This window comes from Ranitomeya variabilis, chromosome 3, assembly GCF_051348905.1.
Source record: "Ranitomeya variabilis isolate aRanVar5 chromosome 3, aRanVar5.hap1, whole genome shotgun sequence".
NCBI lineage: Eukaryota > Metazoa > Chordata > Amphibia > Anura > Dendrobatidae > Ranitomeya > Ranitomeya variabilis.
In genome coordinates, this window is record NC_135234.1 from 375,611,180 (window position 1) to 375,637,195 (window position 26,016).

The 26,016-nt window shown below is 48.2% G+C and overlaps 1 non-coding gene and 73 pseudogenes across 1 annotated transcript; all 74 read right to left on the reverse strand.

The window, feature by feature from the left end:
• Positions 1-100: 100 nt before the first annotated feature.
• Positions 101-276, reverse strand: LOC143762799 (U2 spliceosomal RNA; annotated as a pseudogene).
• Positions 277-453: 177 nt separating this feature from the next.
• Positions 454-629, reverse strand: LOC143762871 (U2 spliceosomal RNA; annotated as a pseudogene).
• Positions 630-806: 177 nt separating this feature from the next.
• LOC143760485 (U2 spliceosomal RNA) lies at positions 807-982 on the reverse strand (annotated as a pseudogene).
• A 177-nt stretch (positions 983-1,159) lies between these two features.
• LOC143763039 (U2 spliceosomal RNA) lies at positions 1,160-1,335 on the reverse strand (annotated as a pseudogene).
• A 165-nt stretch (positions 1,336-1,500) lies between these two features.
• Positions 1,501-1,687, reverse strand: LOC143762985 (U2 spliceosomal RNA). Its single transcript, XR_013212289.1, has one exon. It is a non-coding gene; the product is annotated as a U2 spliceosomal RNA (small nuclear RNA).
• A 175-nt stretch (positions 1,688-1,862) lies between these two features.
• On the reverse strand, positions 1,863-2,040 carry LOC143762266 (U2 spliceosomal RNA; annotated as a pseudogene).
• A 177-nt stretch (positions 2,041-2,217) lies between these two features.
• LOC143818804 (U2 spliceosomal RNA) lies at positions 2,218-2,393 on the reverse strand (annotated as a pseudogene).
• Positions 2,394-2,570: 177 nt separating this feature from the next.
• Positions 2,571-2,746, reverse strand: LOC143761641 (U2 spliceosomal RNA; annotated as a pseudogene).
• Positions 2,747-2,923: 177 nt separating this feature from the next.
• Positions 2,924-3,099, reverse strand: LOC143760759 (U2 spliceosomal RNA; annotated as a pseudogene).
• Positions 3,100-3,276: 177 nt separating this feature from the next.
• LOC143762601 (U2 spliceosomal RNA) lies at positions 3,277-3,452 on the reverse strand (annotated as a pseudogene).
• Positions 3,453-3,545: 93 nt separating this feature from the next.
• On the reverse strand, positions 3,546-3,721 carry LOC143761278 (U2 spliceosomal RNA; annotated as a pseudogene).
• Positions 3,722-3,898: 177 nt separating this feature from the next.
• On the reverse strand, positions 3,899-4,074 carry LOC143759632 (U2 spliceosomal RNA; annotated as a pseudogene).
• A 177-nt stretch (positions 4,075-4,251) lies between these two features.
• Positions 4,252-4,427, reverse strand: LOC143761792 (U2 spliceosomal RNA; annotated as a pseudogene).
• A 175-nt stretch (positions 4,428-4,602) lies between these two features.
• LOC143760259 (U2 spliceosomal RNA) lies at positions 4,603-4,780 on the reverse strand (annotated as a pseudogene).
• Positions 4,781-4,957: 177 nt separating this feature from the next.
• Positions 4,958-5,133, reverse strand: LOC143760124 (U2 spliceosomal RNA; annotated as a pseudogene).
• Positions 5,134-5,310: 177 nt separating this feature from the next.
• LOC143763422 (U2 spliceosomal RNA) lies at positions 5,311-5,486 on the reverse strand (annotated as a pseudogene).
• Positions 5,487-5,663: 177 nt separating this feature from the next.
• On the reverse strand, positions 5,664-5,839 carry LOC143760724 (U2 spliceosomal RNA; annotated as a pseudogene).
• A 177-nt stretch (positions 5,840-6,016) lies between these two features.
• On the reverse strand, positions 6,017-6,192 carry LOC143761735 (U2 spliceosomal RNA; annotated as a pseudogene).
• Positions 6,193-6,369: 177 nt separating this feature from the next.
• Positions 6,370-6,545, reverse strand: LOC143760867 (U2 spliceosomal RNA; annotated as a pseudogene).
• A 177-nt stretch (positions 6,546-6,722) lies between these two features.
• LOC143759633 (U2 spliceosomal RNA) lies at positions 6,723-6,898 on the reverse strand (annotated as a pseudogene).
• Positions 6,899-7,075: 177 nt separating this feature from the next.
• LOC143760868 (U2 spliceosomal RNA) lies at positions 7,076-7,251 on the reverse strand (annotated as a pseudogene).
• A 177-nt stretch (positions 7,252-7,428) lies between these two features.
• LOC143761960 (U2 spliceosomal RNA) lies at positions 7,429-7,604 on the reverse strand (annotated as a pseudogene).
• Positions 7,605-7,781: 177 nt separating this feature from the next.
• Positions 7,782-7,957, reverse strand: LOC143759951 (U2 spliceosomal RNA; annotated as a pseudogene).
• Positions 7,958-8,134: 177 nt separating this feature from the next.
• LOC143760869 (U2 spliceosomal RNA) lies at positions 8,135-8,310 on the reverse strand (annotated as a pseudogene).
• A 177-nt stretch (positions 8,311-8,487) lies between these two features.
• LOC143762293 (U2 spliceosomal RNA) lies at positions 8,488-8,663 on the reverse strand (annotated as a pseudogene).
• Positions 8,664-8,838: 175 nt separating this feature from the next.
• On the reverse strand, positions 8,839-9,016 carry LOC143759471 (U2 spliceosomal RNA; annotated as a pseudogene).
• Positions 9,017-9,193: 177 nt separating this feature from the next.
• LOC143759634 (U2 spliceosomal RNA) lies at positions 9,194-9,369 on the reverse strand (annotated as a pseudogene).
• Positions 9,370-9,546: 177 nt separating this feature from the next.
• LOC143760870 (U2 spliceosomal RNA) lies at positions 9,547-9,722 on the reverse strand (annotated as a pseudogene).
• Positions 9,723-9,899: 177 nt separating this feature from the next.
• Positions 9,900-10,075, reverse strand: LOC143759635 (U2 spliceosomal RNA; annotated as a pseudogene).
• A 177-nt stretch (positions 10,076-10,252) lies between these two features.
• On the reverse strand, positions 10,253-10,428 carry LOC143760871 (U2 spliceosomal RNA; annotated as a pseudogene).
• Positions 10,429-10,603: 175 nt separating this feature from the next.
• On the reverse strand, positions 10,604-10,781 carry LOC143762436 (U2 spliceosomal RNA; annotated as a pseudogene).
• Positions 10,782-10,956: 175 nt separating this feature from the next.
• Positions 10,957-11,134, reverse strand: LOC143759472 (U2 spliceosomal RNA; annotated as a pseudogene).
• A 177-nt stretch (positions 11,135-11,311) lies between these two features.
• Positions 11,312-11,487, reverse strand: LOC143760570 (U2 spliceosomal RNA; annotated as a pseudogene).
• Positions 11,488-11,661: 174 nt separating this feature from the next.
• LOC143762622 (U2 spliceosomal RNA) lies at positions 11,662-11,840 on the reverse strand (annotated as a pseudogene).
• Positions 11,841-12,017: 177 nt separating this feature from the next.
• Positions 12,018-12,193, reverse strand: LOC143762414 (U2 spliceosomal RNA; annotated as a pseudogene).
• Positions 12,194-12,370: 177 nt separating this feature from the next.
• On the reverse strand, positions 12,371-12,546 carry LOC143762295 (U2 spliceosomal RNA; annotated as a pseudogene).
• A 175-nt stretch (positions 12,547-12,721) lies between these two features.
• LOC143759473 (U2 spliceosomal RNA) lies at positions 12,722-12,899 on the reverse strand (annotated as a pseudogene).
• Positions 12,900-13,076: 177 nt separating this feature from the next.
• Positions 13,077-13,252, reverse strand: LOC143760873 (U2 spliceosomal RNA; annotated as a pseudogene).
• A 175-nt stretch (positions 13,253-13,427) lies between these two features.
• LOC143762437 (U2 spliceosomal RNA) lies at positions 13,428-13,605 on the reverse strand (annotated as a pseudogene).
• A 175-nt stretch (positions 13,606-13,780) lies between these two features.
• Positions 13,781-13,958, reverse strand: LOC143759474 (U2 spliceosomal RNA; annotated as a pseudogene).
• Positions 13,959-14,135: 177 nt separating this feature from the next.
• On the reverse strand, positions 14,136-14,311 carry LOC143760572 (U2 spliceosomal RNA; annotated as a pseudogene).
• Positions 14,312-14,485: 174 nt separating this feature from the next.
• LOC143762623 (U2 spliceosomal RNA) lies at positions 14,486-14,664 on the reverse strand (annotated as a pseudogene).
• Positions 14,665-14,841: 177 nt separating this feature from the next.
• On the reverse strand, positions 14,842-15,017 carry LOC143762415 (U2 spliceosomal RNA; annotated as a pseudogene).
• A 176-nt stretch (positions 15,018-15,193) lies between these two features.
• Positions 15,194-15,370, reverse strand: LOC143762221 (U2 spliceosomal RNA; annotated as a pseudogene).
• Positions 15,371-15,547: 177 nt separating this feature from the next.
• Positions 15,548-15,723, reverse strand: LOC143761557 (U2 spliceosomal RNA; annotated as a pseudogene).
• A 177-nt stretch (positions 15,724-15,900) lies between these two features.
• Positions 15,901-16,076, reverse strand: LOC143762074 (U2 spliceosomal RNA; annotated as a pseudogene).
• A 177-nt stretch (positions 16,077-16,253) lies between these two features.
• LOC143762717 (U2 spliceosomal RNA) lies at positions 16,254-16,429 on the reverse strand (annotated as a pseudogene).
• A 177-nt stretch (positions 16,430-16,606) lies between these two features.
• Positions 16,607-16,782, reverse strand: LOC143761399 (U2 spliceosomal RNA; annotated as a pseudogene).
• A 177-nt stretch (positions 16,783-16,959) lies between these two features.
• Positions 16,960-17,135, reverse strand: LOC143763433 (U2 spliceosomal RNA; annotated as a pseudogene).
• Positions 17,136-17,312: 177 nt separating this feature from the next.
• On the reverse strand, positions 17,313-17,488 carry LOC143760735 (U2 spliceosomal RNA; annotated as a pseudogene).
• A 177-nt stretch (positions 17,489-17,665) lies between these two features.
• Positions 17,666-17,841, reverse strand: LOC143760874 (U2 spliceosomal RNA; annotated as a pseudogene).
• Positions 17,842-18,018: 177 nt separating this feature from the next.
• LOC143759637 (U2 spliceosomal RNA) lies at positions 18,019-18,194 on the reverse strand (annotated as a pseudogene).
• A 177-nt stretch (positions 18,195-18,371) lies between these two features.
• Positions 18,372-18,547, reverse strand: LOC143760760 (U2 spliceosomal RNA; annotated as a pseudogene).
• A 177-nt stretch (positions 18,548-18,724) lies between these two features.
• Positions 18,725-18,900, reverse strand: LOC143760499 (U2 spliceosomal RNA; annotated as a pseudogene).
• Positions 18,901-18,993: 93 nt separating this feature from the next.
• Positions 18,994-19,169, reverse strand: LOC143761711 (U2 spliceosomal RNA; annotated as a pseudogene).
• Positions 19,170-19,346: 177 nt separating this feature from the next.
• Positions 19,347-19,522, reverse strand: LOC143759638 (U2 spliceosomal RNA; annotated as a pseudogene).
• Positions 19,523-19,699: 177 nt separating this feature from the next.
• On the reverse strand, positions 19,700-19,875 carry LOC143761793 (U2 spliceosomal RNA; annotated as a pseudogene).
• Positions 19,876-20,052: 177 nt separating this feature from the next.
• Positions 20,053-20,228, reverse strand: LOC143760875 (U2 spliceosomal RNA; annotated as a pseudogene).
• Positions 20,229-20,405: 177 nt separating this feature from the next.
• Positions 20,406-20,581, reverse strand: LOC143763444 (U2 spliceosomal RNA; annotated as a pseudogene).
• A 177-nt stretch (positions 20,582-20,758) lies between these two features.
• Positions 20,759-20,934, reverse strand: LOC143760746 (U2 spliceosomal RNA; annotated as a pseudogene).
• A 177-nt stretch (positions 20,935-21,111) lies between these two features.
• Positions 21,112-21,287, reverse strand: LOC143761794 (U2 spliceosomal RNA; annotated as a pseudogene).
• A 177-nt stretch (positions 21,288-21,464) lies between these two features.
• LOC143760876 (U2 spliceosomal RNA) lies at positions 21,465-21,640 on the reverse strand (annotated as a pseudogene).
• A 177-nt stretch (positions 21,641-21,817) lies between these two features.
• On the reverse strand, positions 21,818-21,993 carry LOC143762835 (U2 spliceosomal RNA; annotated as a pseudogene).
• Positions 21,994-22,170: 177 nt separating this feature from the next.
• On the reverse strand, positions 22,171-22,346 carry LOC143760654 (U2 spliceosomal RNA; annotated as a pseudogene).
• Positions 22,347-22,523: 177 nt separating this feature from the next.
• LOC143760877 (U2 spliceosomal RNA) lies at positions 22,524-22,699 on the reverse strand (annotated as a pseudogene).
• A 177-nt stretch (positions 22,700-22,876) lies between these two features.
• LOC143759639 (U2 spliceosomal RNA) lies at positions 22,877-23,052 on the reverse strand (annotated as a pseudogene).
• A 205-nt stretch (positions 23,053-23,257) lies between these two features.
• On the reverse strand, positions 23,258-23,405 carry LOC143762329 (U2 spliceosomal RNA; annotated as a pseudogene).
• Positions 23,406-23,582: 177 nt separating this feature from the next.
• LOC143760878 (U2 spliceosomal RNA) lies at positions 23,583-23,758 on the reverse strand (annotated as a pseudogene).
• Positions 23,759-23,935: 177 nt separating this feature from the next.
• On the reverse strand, positions 23,936-24,111 carry LOC143760462 (U2 spliceosomal RNA; annotated as a pseudogene).
• Positions 24,112-24,286: 175 nt separating this feature from the next.
• LOC143759476 (U2 spliceosomal RNA) lies at positions 24,287-24,464 on the reverse strand (annotated as a pseudogene).
• Positions 24,465-24,641: 177 nt separating this feature from the next.
• On the reverse strand, positions 24,642-24,817 carry LOC143759640 (U2 spliceosomal RNA; annotated as a pseudogene).
• A 177-nt stretch (positions 24,818-24,994) lies between these two features.
• LOC143761713 (U2 spliceosomal RNA) lies at positions 24,995-25,170 on the reverse strand (annotated as a pseudogene).
• Positions 25,171-25,347: 177 nt separating this feature from the next.
• On the reverse strand, positions 25,348-25,523 carry LOC143759362 (U2 spliceosomal RNA; annotated as a pseudogene).
• Positions 25,524-25,700: 177 nt separating this feature from the next.
• On the reverse strand, positions 25,701-25,876 carry LOC143760879 (U2 spliceosomal RNA; annotated as a pseudogene).
• Positions 25,877-26,016: the final 140 nt, after the last annotated feature.

A 26,016-nucleotide genomic window follows, 5' to 3' on the forward strand; every position in this document is an offset into this window, starting at 1 on the left:
CCGCAGGGAAGACATTTTCCAGAAACTCTGGAAGCTCTGTCGATGACAGTTCTGCGGTGTGCGTGTGTTCAAGCTGTGCACAATGCGTTTTGAATCTGCATAACCACACCCTCCATCCCCATTGTGACAGCACGTAAAGGTTCCGTGCGACAAAGCAAGCTCCATTTCCAGCTCCCTGTTCCAAAAATCTATTTAATATATGGTCCACAAATAGGGGACGTATCAGATAAGAACAGACACTACGCTTGATCTTGAGCCATTTGGCCGAGAAGCGATGATCAGAAATGGTTTGCCACTTGGGCCGCACCAAGGCCTACAACCGAAACCCACTGTGGAGACATAGCAAAAGATTGCCGCAGGGAAGACATTTTCCAGAAACTCTGGAAGTTCTGTAGATGACAGTTCTGCGGTGTGCGTGTGTTCAAGCTGTGCACAACGCGTTTTGAATCTGCATAACCACACCCTCCATCCCCATTGTGACAGCACGTGAAGGTTCCGTGTGACAAAGCAAGCTCCATTTCCAGCTCCCTATTCCAAAAATCCATTTAATATATGGTCCCAAAATAGGGGACGTATCAGATAAGAACAGACACTACGCTTGATCTTGAGCCATTTGGCCGAGAAGCGATGATAAGAAATGGTTTGCCACTTGGGCCGCACCAAGGCCTACAACCGAAACCCACTGTGGAGACATAGCAAAAGATGGCCGCAGGGAAGACATTTTCCAGAAACTCTGGAAGCTCTGTTGATGACAGTTCTGCGGTGTGCGTGTGTTCAAGCTGTGCACAACGCGTTTTGAATCTGCATAACCACACCCTCCATCCCCATTGTGACAGCACGTGAAGGTTCCGTGCGACAAAGCAAGCTCCATTTCCAGCTCCCTATTCCAAAAATCTATTTAACATATGGTCCCCAAATAGGGGACGTATCAGATAAGAACAGACACTACGCTTGATCTTGAGCCATTTGGCCGAGAAGCGATGATCAGAAATGGTTTGCCACTTGGGCCGCACCAAGGCCTACAACCGAAACCCACTGTGGAGACATAGCAAAAGATTGCCGCAGGGAAGACATTTTCCAGAAACTCTGGAAGTTCTGTAGATGACAGTTCTGCGGTGTGCGTGTGTTCAAGCTGTGCACAACGCGTTTTGAATCTGCATAACCACACCCTCCATCCCCATTGTGACAGCACGTGAAGGTTCCGTGTGACAAAGCAAGCTCCATTTCCAGCTCCCTATTCCAAAAATCCATTTAATATATGGTCCCAAAATAGGGGACGTATCAGATAAGAACAGACACAACGCTTGATCTTGAGCCATTTGGCCGAGAAGCGATGATAAGAAATGGTTTGCCACTTGGGCCGCACCAAGGCCTACAACCGAAACCCACTGTGGAGACATAGCAAAAGATTGCCGCAGGAAAGACATTTTCCAGAAACTCTGGAAGCTCTGTCGATGACAGTTCTGCGGTGTGCTTGTGTTCAAGCTGTGCACAACGCGTTTTGAATCTGCATAACCACACCCTCCATCCCCATTGTGACAGCACGTGAAGGTTCCGTGTCACAAAGCAAGCTCCATTTCCAGCTCCCTATTCCAAAAATCCATTTAATATATGGTCCCAAATAGGGGACGTATCAGATAAGAACAGACACTACGCTTGATCTTGAGCCATTTGGCCGAGAAGCGATGATCAGAAATGGTTTGCCACTTGGGCCGCACCAAGGCCTAAAACCGAAACCCACTGTGGAGACATAGCAAAAGATTGCTGCAGGGAAGACATTTTCCAGAAACTCTGGAAGTTCTGTAGATGACAGTTCTGCGGTGTGCGTGTGTTCAAGCTGTGCACAACGCGTTTTGAATCTGCATAATTACACCCTCCATCCCCATTGTGACAGCACGTGAAGGTTCCGTGCGACAAAGCAAGCTCCATTTCCAGCTCCCTATTCCAAAAATCTATTTAATATATGGTCCCCAAATAGGGGACGTATCAGATAAGAACAGACACTACGCTTGATCTTGAGCCATTTGGCCAAGAAGCGATGATCAGAAATGGTTTGCCACTTGGGCCGCACCAAGGCCTACAACCGAAACCCACTGTGGAGACATAGCAAAAGATTGCCGCAGGGAAGACATTTTCCAGAAACTCTGGAAGCTCTGTCGATGACAGTTCTGCGGTGTGCGTGTGTTCAAGCTGTGCACAACGCGTTTTGAATCTGCATAACCACACCCTCCATCCCCATTGTGACAGCACGTGAAGGTTCCGTGCGACGAAGCAAGCTCCATTTCCAGCTCCGTATTCCAAAAATCCATTTAATATATGGTCCCCAAATAGGGGACGTATCAGATAAGAACAGACACTACGCTTGATCTTGAGCCATTTGGCCGAGAAGCGATGATCAGAAATGATTTGCCACTTAGGCCACACCAAGGCCTACAACCGAAACCCACTGTGGAGACATAGCAAAAGACTGCCGCAGGGAAGACATTTTCCAGAAACTCTGGAAGTTCTGTAGATGACAGTTCTGCGGTGTGCGTGTGTTCAAGCTGTGCACAACGCGTTTTTAATCTGCATAACCACACCCTCCATCCCCATTGTGACAGCACGTGAAGGTTCCGTGCGACAAAGCAAGCTCCATTTCCAGCTCCCTATTCCAAAAATCTATTTAATATATGGTCCCCAAATAGGGGATGTATCAGATAAGAACAGACACTACGCTTGATCTTGAGCCATTTGGCCAAGAAGCGATGATCAGAAATGGTTTGCCACTTGGGCCGCACAAAGGTCTACAACCGAAACCCACTGTGGAGACATAGCAAAAGATTGCCACAGGGAAGACATTTTCCAGAAACTCTGGAAGCTCTGTCGATGACAGTTCTGTGGTGTGCGTGTGTTGAAGCTGTGCACAACGCGTTTTGAATCTGCATAACCACACCCTCCATCCCCATTGTGACAGCACGTGAAGGTTCCATGCGACAAAGCAAGCTCCATTTCCAGCTCCCTATTCCAAAAATCTATTTAATATATGGTCCCCAAATAGGGGACATATCAGATAAGAACAGACACTACGCTTGATCTTGAGCCATTTGGCCGAGAAGCGATGATCAGAAATGGTTTGCCACTTGGGCCGCACCAAGGCCTACAACCGAAACCCACTGTGGAGACATAGCAAAAGATTGCCGCAGGGAAGACATTTTCCAGAAACTCTGGAAGCTCTGTAGATGACAGTTCTGCTGTGTGCGTGTGTTCAAGCTGTGCACAACGCGTTTTGAATCTGCATAACCACACCCTCCATCCCCATTGTTACAGCACGTGAAGGTTCCGTGCGACAAAGCAAGCTCCATTTCCAGCTCCCTATTCCAAAAATCCATGTAATATATGGTACCCAAATAGGGGACGTATCAGATAAGAACAGACACTACGCTTGATCTTGAGCCATTTGGCCGAGAAGCGATGATCAGAAATGGTTTGCCACTTGGGCCGCACCAAGGCCTACAACCGAAACCCACTGTGGAGACAAGCTGTGCACAACGCGTTTTGAATCTGCATAACCACACCCTCCATCCCCATTGTGACAGCACGTGAAGGTTCCATGCGACAAAGCAAGCTCCATTTCCAGCTCCCTATTCCAAAAATCTATTTAATATATGGTCCCCAAATAGGGGACGTATCAGATAAGAACAGACACTACGCTTGATCTTGAGCCATTTGGCCGAGAAGCGATGATCAGAAATGGTTTGCCACTTGGGCCGCACCAAGGCCTACAACCGAAACCCACTGTGGAGACATAGCAAAAGATTGCCGCAGGGAAGACATTTTCCAGAAACTCTGGAAGCTCTGTAGATGACAGTTCTGCGGTGTGCATGTGTTCAAGCTGTGCACAACGCGTTTTGAATCTGCATAACCACACCCTCCATCCCCATTGTGACAGCACGTGAAGGTTCCGTGCGACAAAGCAAGCTCCATTTCCAGCTCCCTATTCCAAAAATCTATTTAATATATGGTCCCCAAATAGGGGACGTATCAGATAAGAACAGACACTACGCTTGATCTTGAGCCATTTGGCCGAGAAGCGATGATCAGAAATGGTTCGCCATTTGGGCCGCACCAAGGCCTACAACCGAAACCCACTGTGGAGACATAGCAAAAGATTGCCGCAGGGAAGACATTTTCCAGAAACTCTGGAAGCTCTGTAGATGACAGTTCTGCGGTGTGCGTGTGTTCAAGCTGTGCACAACGCGTTTTGGATCTGCATAACCACACCCTCCATCCCCATTGTGACAGCACGTGAAGGTTCCGTGCGACAAAGCAAGCTCCATTTCCAGCATCCTATTCCAAAAATCCATTTAATATATGGTCCCCAAATAGGGGACGTATCAGATAAGAACAGACTCTACGCTTGATCTTGAGCCATTTGGCCGAGAAGCGATGATCAGAAGTGGTTTGCCACTTGGGCCGCACCAAGGCCTACAACCGAAACCCACTGTGGAGACTTAGCAAAAGATTGCCGCAGGGAAGACATTTTCCAGAAACTCTGGAAGCTCTGTAGATGACAGTTCTGCGGTGTGCGTGTGTTCAAGCTGTGCACAACGCGTTTCGAATCTGCATAACCACACCCTCCATCCCCATTGTGACAGCATGTGAAGGTTCCGTGTGACAAAGCAAGCTCCATTTCCAGCTCCCTATTCCAAAAATCCATTTAATATATGGTCCCCAAATAGGGGACGTATCAGATAAGAACAGACACTACGCTTGATCTTGAGCCATTTGGCCGAGAAGCGATGATCAGAAATGGTTTGCCACTTGGGCCGCACCAAGGCCTACAACCGAAACCCACTGTGGAGACATAGCAAAAGATTGCCGCAGGGAAGACATTTTCCAGAAACTCTGGAAGCTCTGTAGATGACAGTTCTGCGGTGTGCGTGTGTTCAAGCTGTGCACAACGCGTTTTGAATCTGCATAACCACACCCTCCATCCCCATTGTGACAGCACGTGAAGGTTCCGTGCGACAAAGCAAGCTCCATTTCCAGCTCCCTATTCCAAAAATCTATTTAATATATGGTCCCCAAATAGGGGACGTATCAGATAAGAACAGACACTACGCTTGATCTTGAGCCATTTGGCCAAGAAGCGATGATCAGAAATGGTTTGCCACTTGGGCCACACCAAGGTCTACAACCGAAACCCACTGTGGAGACATAGCAAAAGATTGCCACAGGGAAGACATTTTCCAGAAACTCTGGAAGCTCTGTCGATGACAGTTCTGTGGTGTGCGTGTGTTGAAGCTGTGCACAACGCGTTTTGAATCTGCATAACCACACCCTCCATCCCCATTGTGACAGCACGTGAAGGTTCCGTGCGACGAAGCAAGCTCCATTTCCAGCTCCCTATTCCAAAAATCCATTTAATATATGGTCCCCAAATAGGGGACGTATCAGATAAGAACAGACACTACGCTTGATCTTGAGCCATTTGGCCGAGAAGCGATGATCAGAAATGGTTTGCCACTTGGGCCACACCAAGGCCTACAACCGAAACCCACTGTGGAGACATAGCAAAAGATTGCCGCAGGGAAGACATTTTCCAGAAACTCTGGAAGCTCTGTAGATGACAGTTCTGCGGTGTGCGTGTGTTCAAGCTGTGCACAACGCGTTTTGAATCTGCATAACCACACCCTCCATCCCCATTGTGACAGCACGTGAAGGTTCCGTGCGACAAAGCAAGCTCCATTTCCAGCTCCCTATTCCAAAAATCTATTTAATATATGGTCCCCAAATAGGGGACGTATCAGATAAGAACAGACACTACACTTGATCTTGAGCCATTTGGCCGAGAAGCGATGATCAGAAATGGTTTGCCACTTGGGCCGCACCAAGGCCTACAACCGAAACCCACTGTGGAGACATAGCAAAAGATTGCCGCAGGGAAGACATTTTCCAAAAACTCTGGAAGCTCTGTAGATGACAGTTCTGCGGTGTGCGTGTGTTCAAGCAGTGCACAACGCGTTTTGAATCTGCATAACCACACCCTCCATCCCCATTGTGACAGCACGTGAAGGTTCCGTGTGACAAAGCAAGCTCCATTTCCAGCTCCCTATTCCAAAAATCTATTTAATATATGGTCCCCAAATAAGGGACGTATCAGATAAGAACAGACACTACGCTTGATCTTGAGCCATTTGGCCGAGAAGCGATGATCAGAAATGGTTTGCCACTTGGGCCGCACCAAGGCCTACAACCGAAACCCACTGTGGAGACATAGCAAAAGATTGCCGCAGGGAAGACATTTTCCAAAAACTCTGGAAGCTCTATAGATGACAGTTCTGCGGTGTGCGTGTGTTCAAGCTGTGCACAACACGTTTTGAATCTGCATAACCACACCCTCCATCCCCATTGTGACAGCACGTGAAGGTTCCGTGTGACAAAGCAAGCTCCATTTCCAGCTCCCTATTCCAAAAATCCATTTAATATATGGTCCCCAAATAGGGGACGTATCAGATAAGAACAGACACTACGCTTGATCTTGAGCCATTTGGCCGAGAAGCGATGATCAGAAATGGTTTGCCACTTGGGCCGCACCAAGGCCTAAAACCGAAACCCACTGTGGAGACATAGCAAAAGATTGCCGCAGGGAAGACATTTTCCAGAAACTCTGGAAGCTCTGTCGATGACAGTTCTGCGGTGTGCGTGTGTTCAAGCTGTGCACAACGCGTTTTGAATCTGCATAACCACACCCTCCATCCCCATTGTGACAGCACGTGAAGGTTCCGTGCGACAAAGCAAGCTCCATTTCCAGCTCCCTATTCCAAAAATCTATTTAATATATGGTCCCCAAATAGGGGACGTATCAGATAAGAACAGACACTACGCTTGATCTTGAGCCATTTGGCCGAGAAGCGATGATCAGAAATGGTTTGCCACTTGGGCCGCACCAAGGCCTACAACCGAAACCCACTGTGGAGACATAGCAAAAGATTGCCGCAGGGAAGACATTTTCCAGAAACTCTGGAAGCTCTGTCGATGACAGTTCTGCAGTGTGCGTGTGTTCAAGCTGTGCACAACGCGTTTTGAATCTGCATAACCACACCCTCCATCCCCATTGTGACAGCACGTGAAGGTTCCGTGTGACAAAGCAAGCTCCATTTCCAGCTCCCTATTCCAAAAATCCATTTAATATATGGTCCCCAAATAGGGGACGTATCAGATAAGAACAGACACTACGCTTGATCTTGAGCCATTTGGCCGAGAAGCGATGATCAGAAATGGTTTGCCACTTGGGCCGCACCAAGGCCTACAACCGAAACCCAATGTGGAGACATAGCAAAAGATTGCCGCAGGGAAGACATTTTCCAGAAACTCTGGAAGTTCTGTAGATGATAGTTCTGCGGTGTGCGTGTATTCAAGCTGTGCACAACGCGTTTTGAATCTGCATAACCACACCCTCCATCCCCATTGTGACAGCACGTGAAGGTTCCGTGCGACAAAGCAAGCTCCATTTCCAGCTCCCTATTCCAAAAATCTATTTAATATATGGTCCCCAAATAGGGGACATATCAGATAAGAGCAGACACTACGCTTGATCTTGAGCCATTTGGCCAAGAAGCGATGATCAGAAATGGTTTGCCACTTGGGCCGCACCAAGGCCTACAACCGAAACCCACTGTGGAGACATAGCAAAAGATTGCCGCAGGGAAGACATTTTCCAGAAACTCTGGAAGCTCTGTCGATGACAGTTCTGCGGTGTGCGTGTGTTCAAGCTGTGCACAACGCGTTTTGAATCTGCATAACCACACCCTCCATCCCCATTGTGACAGCACGTGAAGGTTCCGTGCGACAAAGCAAGCTCCATTTCCAGCTCCCTATTCCAAAAATCCATTTAATATATGGTCCCCAAATAGGGGACGTATCAGATAAGAACAGACACTACGCTTGATCTTGAGCCATTTGGCCGAGAAGCGATGATCAGAAATGGTTTGCCACTTGGGCCGCACCAAGGCCTACAACCGAAACCCACTGTGGAGACATAGCAAAAGATTGCCGCAGGGAAGACATTTTCCAGAAACTCTGGAAGCTCTGTCGATGACAGTTCTGCGGTGTGCGTGTGTTCAAGCTGTGCACAACGCGTTTTGAATCTGCATAACCACACCCTCCATCCCCATTGTGACAGCACGTGAAGGTTCCGTGTGACAAAGCAAGCTCCATTTCCAGCTCCCTATTCCAAAAATCCATTTAATATATGGTCCCCAAATAGGGGACGTATCAGATAAGAACAGACACTACGCTTGATCTTGAGCCATTTGGCCGAGAAGCGATGATCAGAAATGGTTTGCCACTTGGGCCGCACCAAGGCCTACAACCGAAACCCACTGTGGAGACATAGCAAAAGATTGCCGCAGGGAAGACATTTTCCAGAAACTCTGGAAGTTCTGTAGATGATAGTTCTGCGGTGTGCGTGTGTTCAAGCTGTGCACAACGCGTTTTGAATCTGCATAACCACACCCTCCATCCCCATTGTGACAGCACGTGAAGGTTCCGTGCGACAAAGCAAGCTCCATTTCCAGCTCCCTATTCCAAAAATCTATTTAATATATCGTCCCCAAATAGGGGACATATCAGATAAGAGCAGACACTACGCTTGATCTTGAGCCATTTGGCCAAGAAGCGATGATCAGAAATGGTTTGCCACTTGGGCCGCACCAAGGCCTTCAACCGAAACCCACTGTGGAAACATAGCAAAAGATTGCCGCAGGGAAGACATTTTCCAGAAACTCTGGAAGCTCTGTCGATGACAGTTCTGCGGTGTGCGTGTGTTCAAGCTGTGCACAACGCGTTTTGAATCTGCATAACCACACCCTCCATCCCCATTGTGACAGCATGTGAAGGTTCCGTCCGACGAAGCAAGCTCCATTTCCAGCTCCGTTTTCCAAAAATCCATTTAATATATGGTCCCCAAATAGGGGACGTATCAGATAAGAACAGACACTACGCTTGATCTTGAGCCATTTGGCCGAGAAGCGATGATCAGAAATGGTTTGCCACTTGGGCCGCACCAAGGCCTAAAACCGAAACCCACTGTGGAGACATAGCAAAAGATTGCCGCAGGGAAGACATTTTCCAGAAACTCTGGAAGCTCTGTCGATGACAGTTCTGCGGTGTGCGTGTGTTCAAGCTGTGCACAACGCGTTTTGAATCTGCATAACCACACCCTCCATCCCCATTGTGACAGCACGTGAAGGTTCCGTGCGACAAAGCAAGCTCCATTTCCAGCTCCCTATTCCAAAAATCTATTTAATATATGGTCCCCAAATAGGGGACGTATCAGATAAGAACAGACACTACGCTTGATCTTGAGCCATTTGGCCGAGAAGCGATGATCAGAAATGGTTTGCCACTTGGGCCGCACCAAGGCCTACAACCGAAACCCACTGTGGAGACATAGCAAAAGATTGCCGCAGGGAAGACATTTTCCAAAAACTCTGGAAGCTCTGTAGATGACAGTTCTGCGGTGTGCGTGTGTTCAAGCTGTGCACAACGCGTTTTGAATCTGCATAACCACACCCTCCATCCCCATTGTGACAGCACGTGAAGGTTCCGTGTGACAAAGCAAGCTCCATTTCCAGCTCCCTATTCCAAAAATCCATTTAATATATGGTCCCCAAATAGGGGACGTATCAGATAAGAACAGACACTACGCTTGATCTTGAGCCATTTGGCCGAGAAGCGATGATCAGAAATGGTTTGCCACTTGGGCCGCACCAAGGCCTAAAACCGAAACCCACTGTGGAGACATAGCAAAAGATTGCCGCAGGGAAGACATTTTCCAGAAACTCTGGAAGCTCTGTCGATGACAGTTCTGCGGTGTGCGTGTGTTCAAGCTGTGCACAACGCGTTTTAAATCTGCATAACCACACCCTCCATCCCCATTGTGACAGCACGTGAAGGTTCCGTGCGACAAAGCAAGCTCCATTTCCAGCTCCCTATTCCAAAAATCTATTTAATATATGGTCCCCAAATAGGGGACGTATCAGATAAGAACAGACACTACGCTTGATCTTGAGCCATTTGGCCGAGAAGCGATGATCAGAAATGGTTTGCCACTTGGGCCGCACCAAGGCCTACAACCGAAACCCACTGTGGAGACATAGCAAAAGATTGCCGCAGGGAAGACATTTTCCAGAAACTCTGGAAGCTCTGTCGATGACAGTTCTGCAGTGTGCGTGTGTTCAAGCTGTGCACAACGCGTTTTGAATCTGCATAACCACACCCTCCATCCCCATTGTGACAGCACGTGAAGGTTCCGTGTGACAAAGCAAGCTCCATTTCCAGCTCCCTATTCCAAAAATCCATTTAATATATGGTCCCCAAATAGGGGACGTATCAGATAAGAACAGACACTACGCTTGATCTTGAGCCATTTGGCCGAGAAGCGATGATCAGAAATGGTTTGCCACTTGGGCCGCACCAAGGCCTACAACCGAAACCCACTGTGGAGACATAGCAAAAGATTGCCGCAGGGAAGACATTTTCCAGAAACTCTGGAGGTTCTGTAGATGATAGTTCTGCGGTGTGCGTGTGTTCAAGCTGTGCACAACGCGTTTTGAATCTGCATAACCACATCCTCCATCCCCATTGTGACAGCACGTGAAGGTTCCGTGCGACAAAGCAAGCTCCATTTCCAGCTCCCTATTCCAAAAATCTATTTAATATATGGTCCCCAAATAGGGGACATATCAGATAAGAGCAGACACTACGCTTGATCTTGAGCCATTTGGCCAAGAAGCGATGATCAGAAATGGTTTGCCACTTGGGCCGCACCAAGGCCTACAACCGAAACCCACTGTGGAGACATAGCAAAAGATTGCCGCAGGGAAGACATTTTCCAGAAACTCTGGAAGCTCTGTCGATGACAGTTCTGCGGTGTGCGTGTGTTCAAGCTGTGCACAACGCGTTTTGAATCTGCATAACCACACCCTCCATCCCCATTGTGACAGCATGTGAAGGTTCCGTCCGACGAAGCAAGCTCCATTTCCAGCTCCGTTTTCCAAAAATCCATTTAATATATGGTCCCCAAATAGGGGACGTATCAGATAAGAACAGACACTACGCTTGATCTTGAGCCATTTGGCCGAGAAGCGATGATCAGAAATGGTTTGCCACTTAGGCCTCACCAAGGCCTACAACCGTAACCCACTGTGGAGACATAGCAAAAGATTGCCGCAGGGAAGACATTTTCCAGAAACCCTGGAAGCTCTGTAGATGACAGTTCTGCGGTGTGCGTGTGTTCAAGCTGTGCACAACGCATTTTGAATCTGCATAACCACACCCTCCATCCCCATTGTGACAGCACGTGAAGGTTCTGTGCGACAAAGCAAGCTCCATTTCCAGCTCCCTATTCCAAAAATCTATTTAATATATGGTCCCCAAATAGGGGACGTATCAGATAAGAACAGACACTACGCTTGATCTTGAGCCATTTGGCCGAGAAACGATGATCAGAAATGGTTTGCCACTTGGGCCGCACCAAGGCCTACAACCGAAACCCACTGTGGAGACATAGCAAAAGATTGCCGCAGGGAAGACATTTTCCAGAAACTCTGGAAGCTTTGTCGATGACAGTTCTGCGGTGTGCGTGTGTTCAAGCTGTGCACAACGCGTTTTGAATCTGCATAATCACACCCTCCATCCCCATTGTGACAGCACGTGAAGGTTCCGTGTGACAAAGCAAGCTCCATTTCCAGCTCCCTATTCCAAAAATCCATTTAATATATGGTCCCCAAATAGGGGACGTATCCGAGAAGAACAGACACTACGCTTGATCTTGAGCCATTTGGCCGAGAAGCGATGATCAGAAATTGTTTGCCACTTGGGCCGCACCAAGGCCTACAACTGAAACCCACTGTGGAGACATAGCAAAAGATTGCCGCAGGGAAGACATTTTCCAGAAACTCTGGAAGCTCTGTAGATGACAGTTCTGCGGTGTGCGTGTGTTCAAGCTGTGCACAACGCGTTTTGAATCTGCATAACCACACCCTCCATCCCCATTGTGACAGCACGTGAAGGTTCCGTGCGACAAAGCAAGCTCCATTTCCAGCTCCCTATTCCAAAAATCCATTTAATATATGGTCCCCAAATAGGGGACGTATCAGATAGGAACAGACACTACGCTTGATCTTGAGCCATTTGGCCGAGAAGCGATGATCAGAAATGGTGTGCCACTTGGGCCGTACCAAGGCCTACAACCGAAACCCACTGTGGAGACATAGCAAAAGATTGCCGCAGGGAAGACATTTTCCAGAAACTCTGGAAGTTCTGTAGATGACAGTTCTGCGGTGTGCGTGTGTTCAAGCTGTGCACAACGCGTTTTGAATCTGCATAACCACACCCTCCATCCCCATTGTGACAGCACGTGAAGGTTCCGTGCGACAAAGCAAGCTCCATTTCCAGCTCCCTATTCCAAAAATCTATTTAATATATCGTCCCCAAATAGGGGACATATCAGATAAGAGCAGACACTACGCTTGATCTTGAGCCATTTGGCCAAGAAGCGATGATCAGAAATGGTTTGCCACTTGGGCCGCACCAAGGCCTTCAACCGAAACCCACTGTGGAGACATAGCAAAAGATTGCCGCAGGGAAGACATTTTCCAGAAACTCTGGAAGCTCTGTCGATGACAGTTCTGCGGTGTGCGTGTGTTCAAGCTGTGCACAACGCGTTTTGAATCTGCATAACCACACCCTCCATCCCCATTGTGACAGCATGTGAAGGTTCCGTCCGACGAAGCAAGCTCCATTTCCAGCTCCGTTTTCCAAAAATCCATTTAATATATGGTCCCCAAATAGGGGACGTATCAGATAAGAACAGACACTACGCTTGATCTTGAGCCATTTGGCCGAGAAGCGATGATCAGAAATGGTTTGCCACTTGGGCCGCACCAAGGCCTACAACCGAAACCCACTGTGGAGACATAGCAAAAGATTGCCGCAGGGAAGACATTTTCCAGAAACTCTGGAAGCTCTGTCGATGACAGTTCTGCAGTGTGCGTGTGTTCAAGCTGTGCACAACGCGTTTTGAATCTGCATAACCACACCCTCCATCCCCATTGTGACAGCACGTGAAGGTTCCGTGTGACAAAGCAAGCTCCATTTCCAGCTCCCTATTCCAAAAATCCATTTAATATATGGTCCCCAAATAGGGGACGTATCAGATAAGAACAGACACTACGCTTGATCTTGAGCCATTTGGCCGAGAAGCGATGATCAGAAATGGTTTGCCACTTGGGCCGCACCAAGGCCTACAACCGAAACCCACTGTGGAGACATAGCAAAAGATTGCCGCAGGGAAGACATTTTCCAGAAACTCTGGAGGTTCTGTAGATGATAGTTCTGCGGTGTGCGTGTGTTCAAGCTGTGCACAACGCGTTTTGAATCTGCATAACCACATCCTCCATCCCCATTGTGACAGCACGTGAAGGTTCCGTGCGACAAAGCAAGCTCCATTTCCAGCTCCCTATTCCAAAAATCTATTTAATATATGGTCCCCAAATAGGGGACATATCAGATAAGAGCAGACACTACGCTTGATCTTGAGCCATTTGGCCAAGAAGCGATGATCAGAAATGGTTTGCCACTTGGGCCGCACCAAGGCCTACAACCGAAACCCACTGTGGAGACATAGCAAAAGATTGCCGCAGGGAAGACATTTTCCAGAAACTCTGGAAGCTCTGTCGATGACAGTTCTGCGGTGTGCGTGTGTTCAAGCTGTGCACAACGCGTTTTGAATCTGCATAACCACACCCTCCATCCCCATTGTGACAGCATGTGAAGGTTCCGTCCGACGAAGCAAGCTCCATTTCCAGCTCCGTTTTCCAAAAATCCATTTAATATATGGTCCCCAAATAGGGGACGTATCAGATAAGAACAGACACTACGCTTGATCTTGAGCCATTTGGCCGAGAAGCGATGATCAGAAATGGTTTGCCACTTAGGCCTCACCAAGGCCTACAACCGTAACCCACTGTGGAGACATAGCAAAAGATTGCCGCAGGGAAGACATTTTCCAGAAACCCTGGAAGCTCTGTAGATGACAGTTCTGCGGTGTGCGTGTGTTCAAGCTGTGCACAACGCATTTTGAATCTGCATAACCACACCCTCCATCCCCATTGTGACAGCACGTGAAGGTTCTGTGCGACAAAGCAAGCTCCATTTCCAGCTCCCTATTCCAAAAATCTATTTAATATATGGTCCCCAAATAGGGGACGTATCAGATAAGAACAGACACTACGCTTGATCTTGAGCCATTTGGCCGAGAAACGATGATCAGAAATGGTTTGCCACTTGGGCCGCACCAAGGCCTACAACCGAAACCCACTGTGGAGACATAGCAAAAGATTGCCGCAGGGAAGACATTTTCCAGAAACTCTGGAAGCTTTGTCGATGACAGTTCTGCGGTGTGCGTGTGTTCAAGCTGTGCACAACGCGTTTTGAATCTGCATAATCACACCCTCCATCCCCATTGTGACAGCACGTGAAGGTTCCGTGTGACAAAGCAAGCTCCATTTCCAGCTCCCTATTCCAAAAATCCATTTAATATATGGTCCCCAAATAGGGGACGTATCCGAGAAGAACAGACACTACGCTTGATCTTGAGCCATTTGGCCGAGAAGCGATGATCAGAAATTGTTTGCCACTTGGGCCGCACCAAGGCCTACAACTGAAACCCACTGTGGAGACATAGCAAAAGATTGCCGCAGGGAAGACATTTTCCAGAAACTCTGGAAGCTCTGTAGATGACAGTTCTGCGGTGTGCGTGTGTTCAAGCTGTGCACAACGCGTTTTGAATCTGCATAACCACACCCTCCATCCCCATTGTGACAGCACGTGAAGGTTCCGTGCGACAAAGCAAGCTCCATTTCCAGCTCCCTATTCCAAAAATCCATTTAATATATGGTCCCCAAATAGGGGACGTATCAGATAGGAACAGACACTACGCTTGATCTTGAGCCATTTGGCCGAGAAGCGATGATCAGAAATGGTGTGCCACTTGGGCCGCACCAAGGCCTACAACCGAAACCCACTGTGGAGACATAGCAAAAGATTGCCGCAGGGAAGACATTTTCCAGAAACTCTGGAAGTTCTGTAGATGACAGTTCTGCGGTGTGCGTGTGTTCAAGCTGTGCACAACGCGTTTTGAATCTGCATAACCACACCCTCCATCCCCATTGTGACAGCAAGTGAAGGTTCCGTGCGACAAAGCAAGCTCCATTTCCAGTTCCCTATTCCAAAAATCTATTTAATATATGGTCCCCAAATAGGGTACGTATCAGATAAGAACAGACACTACGCTTGATCTTGAGCCATTTGGCCGAGAAGCGATGATCAGAAATGGTTTGCCACTTGGGCCGCACCAAGGCCTACAACCGAAACCCACTGTGGAGACATAGCAAAAGATTGCCGCAGGGAAGACATTTTCCAGAAACTCTGGAAGCTCTGTAGATGACAGTTCTGCGGTGTGCGTGTGTTCAAGCTGTGCACAACGCGTTTTGAATCTGCATAACCACACCCTCCATCCCCATTGTGACAGCACGTGAAGGTTCCGTGCGACAAAGCAAGCTCCATTTCCAGCTCCCTATTCCAAAAATCCATTTAATATATGGTCCCCAAATAGGGGACGTATCAGATAAGAACAGACTCTACGCTTGATCTTGAGCCATTTGGCCGAGAAGCGATGATCAGAAATGGTTTGCCACTTGGGCCGCACCAAGGCCTACAACCGAAACCCACTGTGGAGACATAGCAAAAGATTGCCGCAGGGAAGACATTTTCCAGAAACTTTGGAAGCTCTGTAGATGACAGTTCTGCGGTGTGCGTGTGTTCAAGCTGTATACAACGCGTTTCGAATCTGCATAACCACACCCTCCATCCCCATTGTGACAGCACGTGAAGGTTCCGTGCGACAAAGCAAGCTCCATTGCCAGCTCCCTATTCCAAAAATCCATTTAATATATGGTCCCCAAATAGGGGACGTATCAGATAAGAACAGACTCTACGCTTGATCTTGAGCCATTTGGCCGAGAAGCGATGATCAGAAATGGTTTGCCATTTGGGCCGCACCAAGGCCTACAACCGAAACCCACTGTGGAGATATAGCAAAAGATTGCCGCAGGGAAGACATTTTCCAGAAACTCTGGAAGCTCTGTAGATGACAGTTCTGCGGTGTGCGTGTGTTCAAGCTGTGCACAACGCGTTTTGAATCTGCATAACCACACCCTCCATCCCCATTGTGACAGCACGTGAAGGTTCCGTGCGACAAAGCAAGCTCCATTTCCAGCATCCTATTCCAAAAATCCATTTAATATATGGTCCCCAAATAAGGGACGTATCAGATAAGAACAGACTCTACGCTTGATCTTGAGCCATTTGGCCGAGAAGCGATGATCAGAAATGGTTTGCCACTTGGGCCGCACCAAGGCCTACAACCGAAACCCACTGTGGAGACTTAGCAAAAGATTGCCGCAGGGAAGACATTTTCCAGAAACTCTGGAAGCTCTGTAGATGACAGTTCTGCGGTGTGCGTGTGTTCAAGCTGTGCACAACGCGTTTCGAATCTGCATAACCACACCCTCCATCCCCATTGTGACAGCACGTGAAGGTTCCGTGTGACAAAGCAAGCTCCATTTCCAGCTCCCTATTCCAAAAATCCATGTAATATATGGTCCCCAAATAGGGGACGTATCAGATAAGAACAGACACTACGCTTGATCTTGAGCCATTTGGCCGAGAAGCGATGATCAGAAATGGTTTGCCACTTGGGCCGCACCAAGGCCTACAACCGAAACCCACTGTGGAGACATAGCAAAAGATTGCAGCAGGGAAGACATTTTCCAGAAACTCTGGAAGCTCTGTCGATGACAGTTCTGTGGTGTGCGTGTGTTCAAGCTGTGCACAACGCGTTTTGAATCTGCATAACCACACCCTCCATCCCCATTGTGACAGCACGTGAAGGTTCCGTGCGACGAAGCAAGCTCCATTTCCAGCTCCCTATTCCAAAAATCCATTTAATATATGGTCCCCAAATAGGGGACGTATCAGATAAGAACAGACACTACGCTTGATCTTGAGCCATTTGGCCGAGAAGCGATGATCAGAAATGGTTTGCCACTTGGGCCACACCAAGGCCTACAACCGAAACCCACTGTGGAGACATAGCAAAAGATTGCCGCAGGGAAGACATTTTCCAGAAACTCTGGAAGCTCTGTAGATGACAGTTCTGCGGTGTGCGTGTGTTCAGGCTGTGCACAACGCGTTTTGAATCTGCATAACCACACCCTCCATCCCCATTGTGACAGCACGTGAAGGTTCCGTGCGACAAAGCAAGCTCCATTTCCAGCTCCCTATTCCAAAAATCTATTTAATATATGGTCCCCAAATAGGGGACGTATCAGATAAGAACAGACACTACACTTGATCTTGAGCCATTTGGCCGAGAAGCGATGATCAGAAATGGTTTGCCACTTGGGCCGCACCAAGGCCTACAACCGAAACCCACTGTGGAGACATAGCAAAAGATTGCCGCAGGGAAGACATTTTCCAAAAACTCTGGAAGCTCTGTAGATGACAGTTCTGCGGTGTGCGTGTGTTCAAGCAGTGCACAACGCGTTTTGAATCTGCATAACCACACCCTCCATCCCCATTGTGACAGCACGTGAAGGTTCCGTGTGACAAAGCAAGCTCCATTTCCAGCTCCCTATTCCAAAAATCCATTTAATATATGGTCCCCAAATAGGGGACGTATCAGATAAGAACAGACACTACGCTTGATCTTGAGCCATTTGGCCGAGAAGCGATGATCAGAAATGGTTTGCCACTTGGGCCGCACCAAGGCCTAAAACCGAAACCCACTGTGGAGACATAGCAAAAGATTGCCGCAGGGAAGACATTTTCCAGAAACTCTGGAAGCTCTGTCGATGACAGTTCTGCGGTGTGCGTGTGTTCAAGCTGTGCACAACGCGTTTTGAATCTGCATAACCACACCCTCCATCCCCATTGTGACAGCACGTGAAGGTTCCGTGCGACAAAGCAAGCTCCATTTCCAGCTCCCTATTCCAAAAATCTATTTAATATATGGTCCCCAAATAGGGGACGTATCAGATAAGAACAGACACTACGCTTGATCTTGAGCCATTTGGCCGAGAAGCGATGATCAGAAATGGTTTGCCACTTGGGCCGCACCAAGGCCTACAACCGAAACCCACTGTGGAGACATAGCAAAAGATTGCCGCAGGGAAGACATTTTCCAAAAACTCTGGAAGCTCTGTAGATGACAGTTCTGCGGTGTGCGTGTGTTCAAGCTGTGCACAACGCGTTTTGAATCTGCATAACCACACCCTCCATCCCCATTGTGACAGCACGTGAAGGTTCCATGCGACAAAGCAAGCTCCATTTCCAGCTCCCTATTCCAAAAATCTATTTAATATATGGTCCCCAAATAGGGGACATATCAGATAAGAACAGACACTACGCTTGATCTTGAGCCATTTGGCCGAGAAGCGATGATCAGAAATGGTTTGCCACTTGGGCCGCACCAAGGCCTACAACCGAAACCCACTGTGGAGACATAGCAAAAGATTGCCGCAGGGAAGACATTTTCCAGAAACTCTGGAAGCTCTGTAGATGACAGTTCTGCGGTGTGCGTGTGTTCAAGCTGTGCACAACGCGTTTTGAATCTGCATAACCACACCCTCCATCCCCATTATGACAGCACGTGAAGGTTCCGTGCGACAAAGCAAGCTCCATTTCCAGCTCCCTATTCCAAAAATCCATTTAATATATGGTCCCCAAATAGGGGACGTATCAGATAAGAACAGACACTACGCTTGATCTTGAGCCATTTGGCCGAGAAGCGATGATCAGAAATGGTTTGCCACTTGGGCCGCACCAAGGCCTACAACCGAAACCCACTGTGGAGACAAGCTGTGCACAACGCGTTTTGAATCTGCATAACCACACCCTCCATCCCCATTGTGACAGCACGTGAAGGTTCCATGCGACAAAGCAAGCTCCATTTCCAGCTCCCTATTCCAAAAATCTATTTAATATACGGTCCCCAAATAGGGGACGTATCAGATAAGAACAGACACTACGCTTGATCTTGAGCCATTTGGCCGAGAAGCGATGATCAGAAATGGTTTGCCACTTGGGCCGCACCAAGGCCTACAACCGAAACCCACTGTGGAGACATAGCAAAAGATTGCCGCAGGGAAGACATTTTCCAGAAACTCTGGAAGCTCTGTAGATGACAGTTCTGCGGTGTGCGTGTGTTCAAGCTGTGCACAACGCGTTTTGAATCTGCATAACCACACCCTCCATCCCCATTGTGACAGCACGTGAAGGTTCCGTGCGACAAAGCAAGCTCCATTTCCAGCTCCCTATTCCAAAAATCTATTTAATATATGGTCCCCAAATAGGGGACGTATCAGATAAGAACAGACACTACGCTTGATCTTGAGCCATTTGGCCGAGAAGCGATGATCAGAAATGGTTCGCCATTTGGGCCGCACCAAGGCCTACAACCGAAACCCACTGTGGAGACATAGCAAAAGATTGCCGCAGGGAAGACATTTTCCAGAAACTCTGGAAGCTCTGTAGATGACAGTTCTGCGGTGTGCGTGTGTTCAAGCTGTGCACAACGCGTTTTGAATCTGCATAACCACACCCTCCATCCCCATTGTGACAGCACGTGAAGGTTCCGTGCGACAAAGCAAGCTCCATTTCCAGCATCCTATTCCAAAAATCCATTTAATATATGGTCCCCAAATAGGGGACGTATCAGATAAGAACAGACTCTACGCTTGATCTTGAGCCATTTGGCCGAGAAGCGATGATCAGAAATGATTTGCCACTTGGGCCGCACCAAGGCCTACAACCGAAACCCACTGTGGAGACTTAGCAAAAGATTGCTGCAGGGAAGACATTTTCCAGAAACTCTGAAAGCTCTGTAGATGACAGTTCTGCGGTGTGCGTGTGTTCAAGCTGTGCACAACGCGTTTCGAATCTGCATAACCACACCCTCCATCCCCATTGTGACAGCACGTGAAGGTTCCGTGTGACAAAGCAAGCTCCATTTCCAGCTCCCTATTCCAAAAATCCATTTAATATATGGTCCCCAAATAGGGGACGTATCAGATAAGAACAGACACTACGCTTGATCTTGAGCCATTTGGCCGAGAAGCGATGATCAGAAATGGTTTGCCACTTGGGCCGCACCAAGGCCTACAACCGAAACCCACTGTGGAGACATAGCAAAAGATTGCCGCAGGGAAGACATTTTCCAGAAACTCTGGAAGCTCTGTAGATGACAGTTCTGCGGTGTGCGTGTGTTCAAGCTGTGCACAACGCGTTTTGAATCTGCATAACCACACCCTCCATCCCCATTGTGACAGCACGTGAAGGTTCCGTGCGACGAAGCAAGCTCCATTTCCAGCTCCCTATTCCAAAAATCCATTTAATATATGGTCCCCAAATAGGGGACGTATCAGATAAGAACAGACACTACGCTTGATCTTGAGCCATTTGGCCGAGAAGCGATGATCAGAAATGGTTTGCCACTTGGGCCACACCAAGGCCTACAACCGAAACCCACTGTGGAGACATAGCAAAAGATTGCCGCAGGGAAGACATTTTCCAGAAACTCTGGAAGCTCTGTAGATGACAGTTCTGCGGTGTGCGTGTGTTCAAGCTGTGCACAACGCGTTTTGAATCTGCATAACCACACCCTCCATCCCCATTGTGACAGCACGTGAAGGTTCCGTGCGACAAAGCAAGCTCCATTTCCAGCTCCCTATTCCAAAAATCTATTTAATATATGGTCCCCAAATAGGGGACGTATCAGATAAGAACAGACACTACACTTGATCTTGAGCCATTTGGCCGAGAAGCGATGATCAGAAATGGTTTGCCACTTGGGCCGCACCAAGGCCTACAACCGAAACCCACTGTGGAGACATAGCAAAAGATTGCCGCAGGGAAGACATTTTCCAAAAACTCTGGAAGCTCTGTAGATGACAGTTCTGCGGTGTGCGTGTGTTCAAGCAGTGCACAACGCGTTTTGAATCTGCATAACCACACCCTCCATCCCCATTGTGACAGCACGTGAAGGTTCCGTGCGACAAAGCAAGCTCCATTTCCAGCATCCTATTCCAAAAATCCATTTAATATATGGTCCCCAAATAGGGGACGTATCAGATAAGAACAGACTCTACGCTTGATCTTGAGCCATTTGGCCGAGAAGCGATGATCAGAAATGATTTGCCACTTGGGCCGCACCAAGGCCTACAACCGAAACCCACTGTGGAGACTTAGCAAAAGATTGCCGCAGGGAAGACATTTTCCAGAAACTCTGGAAGCTCTGTAGATGACAGTTCTGCGGTGTGCGTGTGTTCAAGCTGTGCACAACGCGTTTCGAATCTGCATAACCACACCCTCCATCCCCATTGTGACAGCACGTGAAGGTTCCGTGTGACAAAGCAAGCTCCATTTCCAGCTCCCTATTCCAAAAATCCATTTAATATATGGTCCCCAAATAGGGGACGTATCAGATAAGAACAGACACTACGCTTGATCTTGAGCCATTTGGCCGAGAAGCGATGATCAGAAATGGTTTGCCACTTGGGCCGCACCAAGGCCTACAACCGAAACCCACTGTGGAGACATAGCAAAAGATTGCCGCAGGGAAGACATTTTCCAGAAACTCTGGAAGCTCTGTAGATGACAGTTCTGCGGTGTGCGTGTGTTCAAGCTGTGCACAACGCGTTTTGAATCTGCATAACCACACCCTCCATCCCCATTGTGACAGCACGTGAAGGTTCCGTGCGACGAAGCAAGCTCCATTTCCAGCTCCCTATTCCAAAAATCCATTTAATATATGGTCCCCAAATAGTGGATGTATCAGATAAGAACAGACACTACGCTTGATCTTGAGCCATTTGGCCGAGAAGCGATGATCAGAAATGGTTTGCCACTTGGGCCACACCAAGGCCTACAACCGAAACCCACTGTGGAGACATAGCAAAAGATTGCCGCAGGAGAGACATTTTCCAAAAACTCTGGAAGCTCTGTAGATGACAGTTCTGCGGTGTGCGTGTGTTCAAGCAGTGCACAACGCGTTTTGAATCTGCATAACCACACCCTCCATCCCCATTGTGACAGCACGTGAAGGTTCCGTGTGACAAAGCAAGCTCCATTTCCAGCTCCCTATTCCAAAAATCTATTTAATATATGGTCCCCAAATAGGGGACGTATCAGATAAGAACAGACACTACGCTTGATCTTGAGCCATTTGGCCGAGAAGCGATGATCAGAAATGGTTTGCCACTTGGGCCGCACCAAGGCCTACAACCGAAACCCACTGTGGAGACATAGCAAAAGATTGCCGCAGGGAAGACATTTTCCAAAAACTCTGGAAGCTCTGTAGATGACAGTTCTGCGGTGTGCGTGTGTTCAAGCTGTGCACAACACGTTTTGAATCTGCATAACCACACCCTCCATCCCCATTGTGACAGCACGTGAAGGTTCCGTGTGACAAAGCAAGCTCCATTTCCAGCTCCCTATTCCAAAAATCCATTTAATATATGGTCCCCAAATAGGGGACGTATCAGATAAGAACAGACACTACGCTTGATCTTGAGCCATTTGGCCGAGAAGCGATGATCAGAAATGGTTTGCCACTTGGGCCGCACCAAGGCCTAAAACCGAAACCCACTGTGGAGACATAGCAAAAGATTGCCGCAGGGAAGACATTTTCCAGAAACTCTGGAAGCTCTGTCGATGACAGTTCTGCGGTGTGCGTGTGTTCAAGCTGTGCACAACGCGTTTTGAATCTGCATAACCACACCCTCCATCCCCATTGTGACAGCACGTGAAGGTTCCGTGCGACAAAGCAAGCTCCATTTCCAGCTCCCTATTCCAAAAATCTATTTAATATATGGTCCCCAAATAGGGGACGTATCAGATAAGAACAGACACTACGCTTGATCTTGAGCCATTTGGCCGAGAAGCGATGATCAGAAATGGTTTGCCACTTGGGCCGCACCAAGGCCTACAACCGAAACCCACTGTGGAGACATAGCAAAAGATTGCCGCAGGGAAGACATTTTCCAGAAACTCTGGAAGCTCTGTCGATGACAGTTCTGCAGTGTGCGTGTGTTCAAGCTGTGCACAACGCGTTTTGAATCTGCATAACCACACCCTCCATCCCCATTGTGACAGCACGTGAAGGCTCCGTGTGACAAAGCAAGCTCCATTTCCAGCTCCCTATTCCAAAAATCCATTTAATTATTGGTCCCCAAATAGGGGACGTATCAGATAAGAACAGACACTACGCTTGATCTTGAGCCATTTGGCCGAGAAGCGATGATCAGAAATGGTTTGCCACTTGGGCCGCACCAAGGCCTACAACCGAAACCCACTGTGGAGACATAGCAAAAGATTGCCGCAGGGAAGACATTTTCCAGAAACTCTGGAAGTTCTGTAGATGATAGTTCTGCGGTGTGCGTGTGTTCAAGCTGTGCACAACGCGTTTTGAATCTGCATAACCACACCCTCCATCCCCATTGTGACAGCACGTGAAGGTTCCGTGTGACAAAGCAAGCTCCATTTCCAGCTCCCTATTCCAAAAATCCATTTAATATATGGTCCCCAAATAGGGGACGTATCAGATAAGAACAGACACTACGCTTGATCTTGAGCCATTTGGCCGAGAAGCGATGATCAGAAATGGTTTGCCACTTGGGCCGCACCAAGGCCTACAACCGAAACCCACTGTGGAGACATAGCAAAAGATTGCCGCAGGGAAGACATTTTCCAGAAACTCTGGAAGTTCTGTAGATGATAGTTCTGCGGTGTGCGTGTGTTCAAGCTGTGCACAACGCGTTTTGAATCTGCATAACCACACCCTCCATCCCCATTGTGACAGCACGTGAAGGTTCCGTGCGACAAAGCAAGCTCCATTTCCAGCACCCTATTCCAAAAATCTATTTAATATATGGTCCCCAAATAGGGGACATATCAGATAAGAGCAGACACTACGCTTGATCTTGAGCCATTTGGCCAAGAAGCGATGATCAGAAATGGTTTGCCACTTGGGCCGCACCAAGGCCTACAACCGAAACCCACTGTGGAGACATAGCAAAAGATTGCCGCAGGGAAGACATTTTCCAGAAACTCTGGAAGCTCTGTCGATGACAGTTCTGCGGTGTGCGTGTGTTCAAGCTGTGCACAACGCGTTTTGAATCTGCATAACCACACCCTCCATCCCCATTGTGACAGCATGTGAAGGTTCCGTCCGACGAAGCAAGCTCCATTTCCAGCTCCGTTTTCCAAAAATCCATTTAATATATGGTCCCCAAATAGGGGACGTATCAGATAAGAACAGACACTACGCTTGATCTTGAGCCATTTGGCCGAGAAGCGATGATCAGAAATGGTTTGCCACTTGGGCCGCACCAAGGCCTAAAACCGAAACCCACTGTGGAGACATAGCAAAAGATTGCCGCAGGGAAGACATTTTCCAGAAACTCTGGAAGCTCTGTCGATGACAGTTCTGCGGTGTGCGTGTGTTCAAGCTGTGCACAACGCGTTTTGAATCTGCATAACCACACCCTCCATCCCCATTGTGACAGCACGTGAAGGTTCCGTGCGACAAAGCAAGCTCCATTTCCAGCTCCCTATTCCAAAAATCTATTTAATATATGGTCCCCAAATAGGGGACGTATCAGATAAGAACAGACACTACGCTTGATCTTGAGCCATTTGGCCGAGAAGCGATGATCAGAAATGGTTTGCCACTTGGGCCGCACCAAGGCCTACAACCGAAACCCACTGTGGAGACATAGCAAAAGATTGCCGCAGGGAAGACATTTTCCAAAAACTCTGGAAGCTCTGTAGATGACAGTTCTGCGGTGTGCGTGTGTTCAAGCTGTGCACAACGCGTTTTGAATCTGCATAACCACACCCTCCATCCCCATTGTGACAGCACGTGAAGGTTCCGTGTGACAAAGCAAGCTCCATTTCCAGCTCCCTATTCCAAAAATCCATTTAATATATGGTCCCCAAATAGGGAACGTATCAGATAAGAACAGACACTACGCTTGATCTTGAGCCATTTGGCCGAGAAGCGATGATCAGAAATGGTTTGCCACTTGGGCCGCACCAAGGCCTAAAACCGAAACCCACTGTGGAGACATAGCAAAAGATTGCCGCAGGGAAGACATTTTCCAGAAACTCTGGAAGCTCTGTCGATGACAGTTCTGCGGTGTGCGTGTGTTCAAGCTGTGCACAACGCGTTTTGAATCTGCATAACCACACCCTCCATCCCCACTGTGACAGCACGTGAAGGTTCCGTGCGACAAAGCAAGCTCCATTTCCAGCTCCCTATTCCAAAAATCTATTTAATATATGGTCCCCAAATAGGGGACGTATCAGATAAGAACAGACACTACGCTTGATCTTGAGCCATTTGGCCGAGAAGCGATGATCAGAAATGGTTTGCCACTTGGGCCGCACCAAGGCCTACAACCGAAACCCACTGTGGAGACATAGCAAAAGATTGCCGCAGGGAAGACATTTTCCAGAAACTCTGGAAGCTCTGTCGATGACAGTTCTGCAGTGTGCGTGTGTTCAAGCTGTGCACAACGCGTTTTGAATCTGCATAACCACACCCTCCATCCCCATTGTGACAGCACGTGAAGGTTCCGTGTGACAAAGCAAGCTCCATTTCCAGCTCCCTATTCCAAAAATCCATTTAATATATGGTCCCCAAATAGGGGACGTATCAGATAAGAACAGACACTACGCTTGATCTTGAGCCATTTGGCCGAGAAGCGATGATCAGAAATGGTTTGCCACTTGGGCCGCACCAAGGCCTACAACCGAAACCCACTGTGGAGACATAGCAAAAGATTGCCGCAGGGAAGACATTTTCCAGAAACTCTGGAGGTTCTGTAGATGATAGTTCTGCGGTGTGCG